Below are 12,739 nucleotides of genomic sequence, written 5' to 3'. Positions count from 1 at the left end.
GGGACTTGTATAGTGACTCCTAGTGACTCCTAGTGACTCCTAGTGACTTGTACTGGGACTCGTAGTGACTCGTAGTGACTCGTAGTGACTCGTAGTGACTCCTAGTGACTCCTAGTGACTCGTAGTGACTCGTAGTGGGACTTGTAGTGACTCCTAGTGACTCGTAGTGGGACTCGTAGTGACTCCTAGTGGGACTTGTAGTGACTCGTACTGGGACTCGTAGTGACTCGTAGTGGGACTCGTAGTGACTCGTAGTGACTCATACTGGGACTCGTAGTGGGACTCGTAGTGACTCGTAGTGACTCGTAGTGACTCGTAGTGACTTGTACTGGGACTCTTACTGGGACTTGTAGTGACTCGTAGTGACTTGTACTGGGACTCTTACTGGGACTCTTACTGGGACTCTTACTGGGACTCTTACTGGGACTCGTAGTGGGACTCGTAGTGACTCGTACTAAGACTCGTAGTGACTCGTAGTGACTCGTAGTGACTCGTAGTGACTCGTAGTGGGACTCTTACTGGGACTCGTAGTGACTCGTACTAAGACTCGTAGTGACTCGTAGTGACTCGTAGTGGCAGTGAGCCGAGAGGGGCTCTTTTTAATAACCAGCTAACGCTATCCACTGATTGGTCGGTTGACCTCGTTGCTTTGAGAGAAGGCCCACTGTTGTTGCCGTTGATGTTGACGCACCGACCGCGGATTCATTTGATCTAAAAAAAAAAGAAAGTAAATCTAAACAATCTTAATTCCATTCCTATGTTCAGACTTTCATTCATAACCGTTTTGGGGGGGGGGGGTGTGGGAGGGGGGGGGTATTTTTCTTCCCACGTTGTCGTCGTCGTCACCTGATAAGCCGGAGTAATCATTTGGTTAGGGCTGCATCGTCACTTCATTGATTAGGGTCGCATCACGACAAGAGAAAGGGAGGAAATCATTCTTGTATAATTTGTACAGCTTCGTTAGTGAATGAAAATGTATCACAGTGTACTTCAGTGGATCTCGCATTGATACTGAAGGGATAGCTGAGAATAAGCTTGCCTATTTTATCCCCTAACCACTGACGGTTTCCTACCAGCATTTAGCAGACGTAGAACGGCGTATATTGTAGTTCAACAACAGCTTATATTGTAGTTCAACTATGGTGTATATTGTAGTTCACCTACAGCATATATTGTGGTTAAACTACAGAATATGTTGTAGTTCAACAACAGCGTATATTGTAGTACACCTACGGCGTATATCGTAGTTCAACCATGGTCTATCTTGGAGTTGAACTACGGCATATGTTGTAGTTGAACTACGGCGTATAACGAAGTTCAACTACAGCCTATATTGTAGTTAAACTACGGTGTATATGGTAGTTTTACTCACATTTGTATGTTTGTCCTGTCAAATTCAATACTTCTTTATTGATTGCTGTCCTCTTCCTTCCCCGATGAAATATAACAGTAGTTATTAAAATTTTAATTGCTGCATTATTGCCTTTTACAATGCTGTGTTTTGGATGTAATTAATATGTATTTTTTATTTATATGTAATAATAAATTGGATCAAGGGTCAAGCATTTGCAACTGTACTGTAGAATATAGAACTGTGTATGGAATAATACGATGTTGACCTGGTGAAAGCCAACAGGTCGAGAGCCGCCATCCAATTGAAAAGGTGAAAAGCACAACTCCAGAAATTAAACTAATAGAACGCGCGTACATGCTGCTCACGGGAAACCCAACCCTCCGGTGAGGCTGCATCTCCTCTGTCCGCTTCCACCAAACCATCCATGGTAGAGATGTCCTTTTTTTGGCTCATGAAAACCAAAAAACATTGTCTAGAGATTACTCTGATTTGGCAAAAATGTTCATATAATTGTAATAGCAACAGATATTAGACACTGAAATGTGATGATGCTCTTCAAAAATGTAATAAAATTTACAAATGGCCCATGAAGCACTTGTTTTGCGTTTTTTTTCTTATTACAGCATGCCACTCTCAATGTGAACCCTGCATCAATCAATCAATCAATCAATCAATCAATCAATCAATCAAGCGTCAATGGGGAATGTTCCCGGTTCACTAAAACGTCTCCGGAACTGACTTCACTTATAAAGTTCATAACAATGGAAACGTTTGCACATAGCATTGGATCAAATGGAATGAGGCGGCCCTAGTGGGTGAGACAGTAGGCCTATTTTGTAAGCCATTAACGTTTGAAGACATTTTGGACGATTGTCCAACAATAAAAAAAAGTCACTTTTGTGAGGCATATGCCTACACCTTAGGCCTATATACAAAACTATATTGATAAACTTCAATAAATAATTAATATAGCCTACATTTATAGATGTGAAAATGTGATGCCCTTATTGATATTAAGAGGCGGACATGGCGAGATCAAACGAGGGTACTTTATAAAATTACGGTTACTGTCGTTTCTCAGGCGATCCGTTAATATATCGCGATATAACGGAATACAATGTCCTTATTTTGCACTTTATTTGATTAGTTTGATGAGGCTAGAGCTTGATTAGAAGCCTTTTACTCGCAGAGCCTGATTAAAAACCAATGCAAACCTCCGGGGTAAAAAAAAAAAAAAAAACAAGGAACGCAGGAGTGCAGGACGCACCACCAGCAGCGTTGTAGCAGATTGTGCCAGATTTCCCGCCCAATCTGGCAACCCTGGCTGCGGCGGGTAGGCCTACGAGTCCGCATGAGAGAGAGGCTGCGTGGACACCGACGCGCACCTGCGTCAGCAGCAGCGCCCAATTTACGCATAAGAGAACAGGTTTCGCGTGTCTTAGGGGAAACTTTCACCGCAAGCACAGTATTCATTCATAAAGGACGTATTCGTGATTCAAAGTGTTAAAAAAGTGTAAAAATGAAAACACTTTCGTTCTCTGAACAACTGCGCATGGGTTCGATTGTTCGATTGTGCCACCTGCTGCTTCACACACAGACGGTCCCATTGAACCCTCCTCACCTCCATCTGAGTGATGGTCACAGGCTGATATTGATAACTAGCATTTCTACTCCAAAAGTGGGAGAATGTTTGGACCAGTTTCCTATGATCCTACCGTCTGTCTGTCTGTCTGTGTGTCAGTCTGTCTGGCGCTTGTAACTTCAGATGCAGAGCTGCCAACTCTCACGGTTTCACCGTGTGACACACGTTTTTGCCTGTCTACACACGCACACACGTAGCCTATACGCCACACATCCAATTTCTCACGGCAAAAAAAAAACACGCGTCCGTCCGTCCCCACCCCCGTCAACATTCCCGCTCGCCCGCCCGCGGACCCGGCTGCTATAAAGGAATGCATTACAGGATTCGATAGAATCCGGCCAAAACCCAAAAGTTGGCAGCCCCCCTGCAGATGTCCTAATGCTGTAAGGGTCCGTTCCACCCTGAAAAGGACGACTAAGTGAGTGTAACACTTAGGCCTACTACACCGTAGCTCCACACTAACTGTTAAGCCACAACAGCCCCCGTGTTACAGGGAATTGGAAACCACAAGCCGGGTGACGCTGTAATGACGGGTAATTCTAACACTTCAGTTCACTGTGAAGAGAGACGCTGGCTGTACGGTGGAACCATGTGTGGAGGTCACGGCTCGCTGCCCGCTGCCCACTGATTCTAGTTCTACCAATGATCCCCGCGTCTGACTCTGTCTCCTTGTCTCCTGTCTCCTTGTCTCCTGTCTCCTTGTCTCCTGTCTCCTTGTCAGTCACTGGTTGAGTACTGTCACGTTAGTGGGTCGCTGTAAGTCGTCTTGCACAATGAGACGCGAGACACCAACAAGTCTTTGAGTCTTGAGTGGAAACCATAAAAAAAAGCTATATATATATATATATATATATATATATATATATATATAATTATTATTATATATTATAATATATATATAATATATATATATGTATAGCTTTTTTATATATATATATTATTTATATATATATATATATATATATGTACGTATTGCAAAAAGTGAATTATACTCCGTAGCGTGTTGAAATTGAGCTACAACACCTTGCAACCAACCATGTACCTCTGCTGGTGAGCTATCTTGGCCAGGTCGCTTCTGAACATAGATTTGAATCTCAAGGGGGCTTCCTGGTTAAAGGTTCAATAAAATAAAAATAAAAAAGCCAAATGTTGTGACCCCCCCGGCTATGGCGACAGCGGGGGTCACAGCCAGCGCCGCCGCCAGAGACGTGACATGCCGATTGCCTTTCTGCTCGATAATCAATGGAACCCATGAGGAAGTGATCTGTTGCAGAGGAGGGGACTGAGAGGTGAAGGAGGAAACCAACCTGTCCTTTCCTCACCACAGCATCAAAAACACAAGTCATTTCAGCGCTGAGGTGGCTCGCTGCTCCCCACACAGGACCCCGCTGGAGTCACTCATACACACCGGTGAGTCTCGCTCGCTCTCTGAGGCACCGCTCTGCTCCGTCTCTGAAGCTCCACACGCCGGCACCAGCGCTGCTCACACCACCACCACCTTCCACCCTGCTTCTCTTTGCTCTTGTTAGCTCACTGGGACTCGAGCGAGCGCTTTTCATTGCACTTTGCAACCGTTGTTTGTGAACAGCGTTTGTGTCTGGGGGTCAGAACTCGTCACACACCTGGGTAAGCCCCTGCGCAAGTCAGGTCTTATATAACGGAGACGACGCGCCCAGGGTCTCCCCCCCCCCCCCCCCACCTGTAGCTCATAGAGCTCGTCTGTGCTGCGTCTGTCTGTGCTGCGTCTGTTAAGTGCTCGTGTGATGTCTTTGCAACACTGTTACGGACAACATTAAAAGGACCCCTCTTCGTTCACTCTTCAGAGACGTTGTCGACCAATCAACGCTTTGTACGCCTCACGCCGGCAGTCGTTAGACGTTTGACCCTTGACTCCCGGTCTGGGTTCGTTCTGAGAGAACGCACTGAAACCGCTTTCCAACTTGGTGGGAAATGTAGACGTGGGGGCACAGAGTAATGGGGTTAAATCCCCATCACAGAGTAACAGGGTTAAATCCCCATCACAGAGTAACAGGGTTAAATCCCCATCACAGAGTAACAGGGTTAAATCCCCATCACAGAGTAACGGGGTCATATCACCATGGGGATGCTGAGCACAAAGTCCTACAATCAAAGGGTTGCTCGTTCGATTTCCTATTGTCCTCCGTTGTTGGTGAGCATGGCACGTTAAACCGCTCAACATAACATCACTACAGGACAGGCGTGCGTTGAATGATGGGGGGGACTAATGTATATTTATTATAGTATTATAATAATTGATAACATTATAATTACTGTATTAGTGTAGTTGTCGATTGATCAGATGGTTCTTCAGGTAGCTTCCTGCTTGTTCCTTCCTTCATGTCAGTTTTAATTTATGAGCAAATTTTCGTTTCAGCCAAATTGACATTTAATGAGCAGAGAATTATCGAAGAAGCTCCGACTTTGGAGTAATAGGACTACTATATTTGATCAATTAAATTGCTCAATATGGGACCTTTTATTTATTTGTGATGGCCATTGTTAAATCTATACACAATCATAAATGTGATTGCAAATAAGGGAATGATTTGCATGTTTGAGCACTTCATACAAATTGTAAAATATCTTAGAATTCCTTCATATATATATATATATATATATATATATATATATAGATCTATATATATATATCTCTCTATATATATTCTCTCTTCACACTTCTCACATATTCTATTGACACATTCATTGGGACAATTTATTGCAGTAAATGTGATCTGATGGCTTGCAAGTTGCAAGTCAATTTATGCTCAGTTTTGAGCATAACTACTCCCGACATTTACTAGTGACAAATTGATCAAAAACAAAACACACAAAAACAACTCGTAGTTTCACAACTACGGGTTGTTTGCTATTTACCTTTACCAGAGTTGCACTCATGTCGTGGATTTGAAGCGCCTCTTGCGTGGAGGTAGTACAGTCATTAGTCATGGTTTCAAATACAGTCAAGATGTTGTGGCTGCAGAGTGCACATAACTGTAGAATATCAAAGCTTCGAGGCATTGCATCAGGGCTGACACAATCCTGCACTGACACAATTACAAGGAAAGCTGTGTTTTGATCAACGTTTTTCCACAGAACTTAAACACATTAAAGAAAGTTATGTTATTCACACGCAGGCGTTGAAAGAAAAAGAAAAATGAGGTCAAATGTTTAAATATATAAGCAATCCACATACACATATATTTATCTAACACCTGCAGAAGAGAACAATTATAACTGAGGTTATTGTCGTCCTGACAATAAGGGGAAAAAAGAACAAGCAAAAACAGGGTGAGGTGCAAACCAAAAGTGTCAAATATTACGCCTTATACTTAACATGTGGTTTCGCACGTACGCACGTACACTTAACGTTAATGGAAAACAATTCCTCCACATTGTTCAGTCACTCACTCATCACTTCAAACTGACATCCACTGCTAAGAGTCCGCCATTATGGAGAAACAGCAGTTAAACGCTAGTTCACAGTGTTGATCTACCATTATACTATTAATGGTTACTTGATCTATATTGTTCCAGCCTACAAATATCTAGGAATAGGACTTGACAGCGAGGAGTCTTACCAAACTCATGTTGAACATCTAGCATGAACTAATGAACTAAATGAACTAATGAACTAAGTGAACTAAGTGATGTGTTTCCTATGCAGAAACAAGGCTTGACAGGAAAATATGTATACAATCTACAACCTTGGCTGCACTGGACCAGGGAGATAAGGTCTATGATGCTACGTTGCTGCCCCCGTCTCTTAAACCTTCAGATACTATCTAACAAACTGTCATCAGAAGTATTACACAAGACCGATTCCACACCCATACTACTGTGAGCTATTTCGGCATGGGTTGTCTGACCACAGGAAGGTTGCTGGTACAATCTCTGGCCAAGCGTTGGAGTGTCCCTGAGCACTCTGAGACACCTTGCTCCCGTCGTATGAATGGGTGAATGTGAAGCATGAATTAAGTGCTTTGAGTGGCCCTAGGGCTGAAAAGCGTAAATGTAAACGCAGTCCATATAACCCCAATTAAAACGGCACCCACATAACAACTCATGCTACGCATTATTGCACCTTATCTCTGGAAGGAGATAAGGGGAATTCAGAATCCTTCCATTAGTCATAAGTTTGAGGGACTTTCGGTGTGACTAGCTAATAATCTTGATGTGTGTCTGTCTTGAGATTTCTCAGTGAGACTTCCTGATAAAATAAAAGCAAAAAAAACTAAAAACGAACACAACATCATAGAAGAGAAGAATTATGATCTTCATCTTCATCAGCACCACGTTGTTCCCACTGTTGTCTCCCATTAAGACCCCCGTTCCCTCTCGTCTGCCCCCTTCTCTGCCAGGACGCCTCCCCCATCGCCTCCCCCCCCGACACCTCCCCCCCCATCGCCTCCCCCGTCGCCTCCCCCCCCATCGCCTCCCCCCGTCGCCTCCCCCCCCCATTGCCTCCCCCACGACGCCTCCCCCCCCATCACTTCCCCCCCCGCCGTCGCCTCCCCCCCGTCACCTCCCCCTCCATCGCCTCCCCCCCGTCACCCCCCCCCCCCCCCCCCACACAAACAGAGATGATCCGGATGGAGCCCCCGCACCCCTCCCCTCTCCTGGAGCAGGCCGACGCCCTCCGCCACGCCGGCTCCCTGTGCGACGTCGTCTTCTCCCTGGGGGGCCACACCTTCGGGGCCCACCGCCTGGTGCTGGCCTGCACCAGCCCCGCGCTGGCCCCCCGGCTCCTGCAGGAGCCGGGGGGGGGGGGGGGCCCCGGCGGCGGCGGCGGCGGCGGCGGGGGAGGCAAACCGGGGCCCCCTCCGCTGCGCCCTGGAGGACCTCTGCTCCCCGCGCACCTTCCAGCAGGTGCTGGACTACAGCTACGGCCAGACGCTGGCCGTGCCCCTGGGGGACCTGGGGCCCCTGCGGGCCGCCGCGGGGCTGCTGGGGATGAGGCCCCTGGAGGAGCAGTGTGCCGGGCTCCTGCGGAGCCTGGGCTACGGGGCCGCGGAGGAGATCAGGGGAGCCGCGAAGACGGCGGAGGAGGAGGAGCTGGAGGAGTCGAGGAGGGCGGGGCCGGCGAGGGCGGGGCCGGCGAGGGCGGGGCGACGACGGCGGGAGGAGGAGGAGGAGGAGGAGGAGGGGTCCCCCGGCGGCGGCGGCGGCGGCGGCGGGGAGACGGGACGGAGGCGCTCCTCCGCTGAGGGGGAGACGGAGAGGGAGGAGGAGGAGGAGGAGGAGGAGGAGGAGGACAGCAGCTGCCCTCCCTCGTCTCCTCCTCCTCCTCCCCCTCCTCCTCCTCCTCCCTCCGACTCACCTCGGGGCCCACACTCGAGTGCGCTTCGGTCGAGGAAGCGGGCGCTCCTGCCGCCGTCGTCGCCGTCGTCGTCCCCGTCGCCGGCGGGCCCCTACGCCAGGGACAGCGTGATCAGGACCCCCCTCCCCGGCTCCCCCTGGGCGGCGGTCCACGGCCGTCCCGTCCGGGTCTCCGCCGACCACTGGCCCCACGTCACCCTGAGGCTGATGGCTCAGCGCTACTCCGACCTGGTGGCGCAGCACCACCACCACCCCCACCCCTCCCTCCTCCTCGCCGGGCCCCCGGCCCCCAGGGGGGGCCACGCCCACGCCCACGTCGGGTCCCAGCTCCTCCTCTCCTCCTCCTCCTCCTCCTCCTCCTCCGCCGGTGTCCCCCGCGGCGTTCTGGGCGACGCCGCGATCCGGCGACCGGACCTGAAGGCGCGCGGGGCTGCGGGCGACGGCAGTGAGTCCAGGTGATGCGTCGTGACGACCCCGTTATGATGGTTCAATAATGACGGGATAACGAGGCGTTGTTGACGAGGTCTAGAGGTACCGACCGGGACGGTGGTGTCGATCGCTTCATGGTGATTCTTGAGTTGTGAGGACGTGACTCACAGGCCGGCGCGATTCTAGGTTTGTTAAACATCCGGGGCTCAGTGGGGGGTATCGAGCGATCGCGGGAGGACGAGATTGTTGGGGGGGGGGTTATGCAGGATCGCGGGCGGACGAGATACGAGATTGTTGACGGGGGGGTGGGGGGGGGGCAGACGGAAGGTTGTGTAACATATTTCAGCCATAATATTCTCCCATAGCCACAATACTGAGTAAACATAACGTAAGCTGTAAGACTTGTGTATAGTCACAACCAGCTGATCATACATAGATGAAAGGGGGCGGGCTTTTAAAGCCACAGAACACGCCCACCTCTACCTGGCTATTTAACTCGGACTCCGCCATTTTAGAATCAGAATCTCTTGGGCGGCGTATCGATTAGATGTAAAGCTTAGAGACGCTCCGCGCGTGTTATATACGATCCCTCTCCTTTTGTTTCATAGACGATAGACAATAGACCAATAACCTTAACCAAATAAAGTGAGTTAAAAGCGATCCTGTCTCGGCGGCCTTTCCTGGACTAAAATATCATAACAGTTTAATTGTCTTTGTCAAACAAAAATAGATTCGGGGCTATTTAAATTTGACCCGGGGCTTTAGCCCCGAATCAAACAGCCTAGTGACGCCACTGTCAGTGGCGTCACTAGGCTGTCAGTCGGCCTGTGTCACAGGCCGACTGACAGCCTCTACTCTACTACTCTACCCTAGCCGCTACTCTAATCACTTCCTTCAGCGTACATTTCACCACAGTTACTATTCAACAAAACAAAAACAAAAAACCTTTAACGAGCACCGGGGTGATCGTAAAGTTTAAATGTGTTTCGTTAACCAAACGCGTTCTCTTTCACCCCTGGACCCCAGATGACAATTCGATCGTTCGATCAGATTGGATCATTCGACTTCAAGATTTACAATCTTATAATCTTAACATAGAAACCCATGTCTCATCTTCTCCCCCGTTTCGCTCCACCGTAGTAACATTTAAAGGGAAGTCCCCTCGTTTTCTCCCTTCCATTGAAGACAAGTCAAAACAAGTCCAAACAAGTCAAAACACTCCCACGGCCGGCGTTTCACTACCGAGGCGCTACTCGGGGGGGGGGGCTACGTCAGATCACTAGGAACGCGTCCAGGACACGCCGACGACGACGGAGCCGTTTGCTTTAACTCCGTCAACAGAAGGCTCAGTTCTACTGCCTCGAGAGACATCCTGCCCGTGTGTGTGTGTGATATGCCTGCGCCGCGCACAGAAAGACCTATAAATACTCTGTGGCCAAGGACAGAGGAAGTAGACAGATAAGAGGTGAATGCCGGAGGCCCGCGCTCTCGCTGGTTGTTGCTGCTGCTGCCGCTCAAAGCAGCAAAAAACAAATATAAAGTGTAAAAACACTGTTTTTTCCCCCCCCTCCGCAGGTACTTGAAGAGAATTCCCAGCAATCCGCACGTCTTTGTAAACCCCCATCATGCAACCCTGCTGACGGAGCAGTGCTCCCCGTCCCCAGGTAACGGCGACAACCCCCCACCTGTATCGGCAGCACCACCCTGAATCACATCACCTCCACCCAGAACACACCGGTCCGACACAATCCTCAGAGGGGGGGGCCGAATTGTTAAATAAGGCGTCAAGGAGCATGATGGAAAAAAAAAGTCCAAAAGCTGTGTCTATAATACGCGTGTCAATTTTAATTTAAAAATCGAAAGAAAAATGTGATTATTACTCCCAAGCCTTGTGGGTGTCTTGTGGTGTATTCTGCAACAAGACGCCACACAGCAGCCCACTAATTCAGAATCAAATTAGATAAAAAATCAAAAATAATTGAAGAAGAGATATAGGCCTGGTGTGAGTTCTGGGTGCGCCTTATCGGCTGTTTGTAGCGGGGAGACGCAGAGGAAGCAGCTAATGAGGTCTGTGGTTAGTGGAGCAAAGTGCAGGCTGAGCAGCGCTTGTGGTTACTATACGTACAGCCATAGTACAGTAGTGTGCTGCAATACACCGTGGTTAGGCACCAAACAGTCAGGGGACCAGTGTGCCATACGTGTGTGTGTGTGTGTGTGTGTGTGTGTGTGTGTGTGTTAGTATTAGAGGCTGTGTGTTGTTTAATGAATACAAATATATGTATCATATTTTAATATTGAGGATGGCAAGTAGGGCAGAGGTGAGCTGCAGTTCTTCTGGCCCCGGAGATTCACTATTCCGTTATGAGTGATCTCACCCTCGACATCACACCTTTTTAAGAGGTGACAATGTTTCCTTGCAGATATCGAGTCGCGCACAGGAAGTACACCTTTTAATGTCGTCTTAAATGTGTATCCCTCGAATGACCACACATCTCGTCTTATCTACACAGCCATGGTTTTGCATCCATTTGTAACATTCATAGGTTTACATTCAATTCAAGTTCCACCGTCAGTCAGAAGCGTTCAAACGCCGAACGTCGATAAAGACCCCAAACCGGGCGCCGCTTCAGAGCTAGGGCGGTCAGGGCAAGCGGGTAATTAAAAACACAAGCCAAGCCAAGTAATTAGGCAAGACATGAGTCAATTTAACGACGTTAGTCATGACTTGGTTTTCAAGCAAGTCACGAAGACGAATGACTTGGCTTGATAACTGACATCATGATAACAACATCAACAACCCAACATCTGTGCACTCTCAAATTCTCAATCTTTACAATGTTTAAAACCAAACCGTTATGCTAATGAAAAACAACTCAAGCCTCGACCTCTACATACCGCAGTAAAACTGTGTGTGAAGTGTTTCAGTAACACACACTCTTCAAATCACATACCAAAGAAAAACGCTTGCGTTTCTCAATGATCTCAATTTATCTCGGCACCATTAGGTGATTGGGAGGGGTGGTGTCATTACATCGCCATGCTGGCTGAACTTTGAATTAATAAAGATAGCACTTTACTAATGTATCTCATTTAGAAAGCATACTTTTTAATGCATTTCATTTAGATAGATGTTTTTAGGAATGTGTCTTATATAGATCAATTACCCTTCTTAATATATTTTATTTAGATATAAAACCCTTTTATTTCTTTATATATCTTTAAAGTCTTACCAATTTAACTATTGCGCTACTTTTACTTATTATTTTGTTCCGAGACCAACAGCAACACAACCCACCAAACCGGCCAATCAAAGCAGGACGCCCAGCGAGGTGTGTCCTCTGATTGGTCGATAATGTACGACAGGGCGGGAGGCAGGTGAAGGCAGCCAGCCACGAACCGGCCACGAACCGACCAGCCTGACCTCCGTCCGCGTTGCTCTCCGTCCTCAGGTGAAGCCTTCCACCGCTACGGGCGGGGCGGCGGCGGCGGCGGCGGCGGTGACCGAGGGGGTCAGAGTCCGCCCCGGCTCGGAGCCAAGCCCTACCAGTGTCTGCTCTGTCCCAAGAGGTTCAGCCTGAAGCACCAGCTGGACACGCACCTCCGGGTCCACACAGGTGAGGCACCGGGAGAAGATAAAATAACCACGGCGTGACATTTGTTGCGTGTGCGTGAGAAGCGTGAGATTGATTGAGTGTCACGCATCCCGTAAAATTTCTGTTGATGACTTGAACTACTAGACTCACTAGACCACGTCGTGTTGTTTTTAATGAGAGGGGAGGAGTTTAAGACATCTTGTTTAATCTAGTTTAAGACAACACGTTGATCCGCTGAAAACTATAACCCGCTAAAACTATAACTCCACAGACCCTGTTATAATGTAAGCCTCATCAGGGCCGGTTCTACACTGCATTGCGCCCTAGGCGAGACCCCCTCCGAGCGCCCCCCTCCTGGTACGGAATTGAGGGGGGGGGGGGGGG

The sequence above is a fragment of the Micromesistius poutassou genome (genome assembly GCF_964030765.1).
Source record: "Micromesistius poutassou genome assembly, chromosome: 8".
NCBI classification, from domain to species: Eukaryota; Metazoa; Chordata; class Actinopteri; order Gadiformes; family Gadidae; genus Micromesistius; species Micromesistius poutassou.
The sequence above is the reverse complement of the archived record's forward strand: the minus strand, read 5'-3'. Positions refer to the sequence as shown.